Below are 2,415 nucleotides of genomic sequence, written 5' to 3' on the forward strand. Positions count from 1 at the left end.
ATTTCTTATAGCAGTTTCAGTATTCTCTCATTTGTGCTTTAAGTGTCCTGCTTGGTCTGGGCATGGTGGCACATACCTGAAATCCCACCACTCAGGAGGGTTGTGAGTTCAAGGCCACCCTGTTCCAAAAAAAAAAGCACAAGGACTTTGTGAGGACTTTTCTATTTCTATTGCCAACCCCCAGCCTCATCCTCTAAAGAGAATCACTGTTATGTTTCTCCCAGACATTTGTTCGCATATGAAAACATACATATATAATGTATGCCATTTAAAGTTTATCTATGTGCTTGTCAGAGATGAAGCCCTCTCCCTTTCCCTTCCCTAAAGTAAGAGAACCATCATCCATGATAAATGGCAGCTACAGGGAAGCAAATCAAGAGCCACCTTCCCATGCTGGAGAGTTTGCTGCACCTCCTTCTCTTGGTGTCCTGGACTCCACATGTTCAGAGAAATGTCTCCAGTAAGGAGCAATAGGAATGACCCCTCCAAGTGCAGTTTGATATATGCCTTTTAATACAAATAAAATTGTATTAAATATATGGCGTCATGCTTGCGTTGTAAAAATTCATGTTGCATTGTGGACACCTTCATCTCCTCAGGTTTTTGTTTTGTTTTTTAGAGGGACTGGGGTTTGAACTCAGGGCTTCAGACTTGCAAAGCAGGCAATATAGTGCTTTATCCACACCTGCAGTCCTCCTTGTTTTCTTTATGGATACATAATATTCTGAAGTTGGATACATCAGTGTTAACTTATCTTCCATCATTGGAAACTCTTTTTATTCCTCCATTTTTTGCTTTGAGAAACAATGTCTGCCAGTATTGTTTTCTTTTCATTTTCTTAGTATATATACAAACACATATAATTACTCAGAGACACACATATTGAGAGTACTTTATAATTTCACTAATTACTTTTTAAATTTCCTCTTTCATATCCTTTCCTGATTTTTGTATTCATTTCCCTTTTTCCTTTTAATTGATTTATCTTTGTATATGAAGAAAATAGGGCAGACGCGATGGCTTACACCTGTAACCCCAACTGATTGGGAAGCTAAGATTAGGAGAATGGCTGTTCAAGTCCAGCCTGGGGGAGAGGATGGGAAATCAGTGAGACCCCATCTCAATCAATAAAGCTGGGCATGGTGGCACCAGTAGTTGGGAGCCTATAGGTAGGAGGATTGTATCTGAGACCAGCCTGGGAAAAAAATGAATGTGAAACTCTACCTCAAAAAAGGCAAAATGATCTGGCAGTAAGAACTTTGTAAATGCCACAATGTAGACAATGTACCCCCACTTAACAAAAAAAAAAAAAAAAGCTCCAAGTGTTATTGCTCAATAGACAGCTGCCTAGCAAGCTCAAGTCCCTGAGTTCAATTCCCAGTACCACACACACACACACACACACACACACACACACACACACAAAAGAGAAAGAAAGGAAGAAAGGGAGGGAGGGAGGAAGGAATGAAGGAAGGAGGGAAGGAAAGGAAGAAAACATGGAGTCTCTTCACTTGATTAGCCAAAATGCTGACAATGATTAAAAAAGACCCTGTTAGGAAAACGCCACACACCGCACACAGAAGGAGGCTCATGAGAGGCTTCTCATGTCCAGAAGTTTAATAAGCAGGCTGGCTGACCGACAGAAGATGGCACAGCAGCTTCTCTCAGTGGGTCAGGCCTTAAGTAGCATTTGGGAGAAAGCAAGGGCAAGGGACGGACAAAGAGAGGTGGTGGGAGATAAGACACAGTGGTCTTTGACCTGCAAAGGATGAGACCAGCTGTGGGCGCACGGTCCAGGGGCAGGCAAAGGGAGGTGGTGGGAGATAAGAACAGTGGGCTTTGGTCTGCAAGGGATAAAACCAGCTTAGGCTGCAGAGAAGGGGCAGTTCTTATCATTCCCCCATTTTTTGTTTAATAATGATGAGGGTAGGGGCTGAGGATCAGGAATTGGGGCGAGCATCGGTCTCTTTAGCTGCTTCCTGCTGGCAGGGGGAGTTGTATGGAGCAGGATCCTCAGGCTCTTGTGGCGTCCTGGATGGGCCTTCACAATAGTTTTCTGGGCAGTTTTGGAGAGGTTGATATCCCTGGAGGTACAACTGGTTAAATTTTTGATTAGCAATAGCAGACATGTAGTATGATACAAGGGAGGAAGCTTAAGGAGAGCAAGAAATACAGGCATTAGGATGGGCATCGGCCAGGAGAACCACTGTGAAATGTTGTTCTCTAGAGGGTTTTAAGAGTCCCTTCCTTAAGAGGTGCTGCCACTGGGGGATCCCATTGAACCGGACAGCAGTGGGTGTCGTGAGAATGACCTGATGAGGGCTGGTCTACCAAAGTCCCAATGGAGAGAGTAGAGGATCCTTTAGGAGAATAAGATCACCTGGTTTAATAGAAATTGTTATAGGGTGGGGCAAG

General features: G+C 43.6%; 1 non-coding gene across 1 annotated transcript; it reads right to left on the reverse strand.

Moving 5' to 3' along the window:
- Positions 1–290: 290 nt before the first annotated feature.
- On the reverse strand, positions 291–499 carry LOC141421962 (small nucleolar RNA U3). Its single transcript, XR_012446634.1, has one exon. It is a non-coding gene; the product is annotated as a small nucleolar RNA U3 (small nucleolar RNA).
- Positions 500–2,415: the final 1,916 nt, after the last annotated feature.

Source organism: Castor canadensis, chromosome 3, assembly GCF_047511655.1.
Source record: "Castor canadensis chromosome 3, mCasCan1.hap1v2, whole genome shotgun sequence".
Taxonomy (NCBI): Eukaryota; Metazoa; Chordata; class Mammalia; order Rodentia; family Castoridae; genus Castor; species Castor canadensis.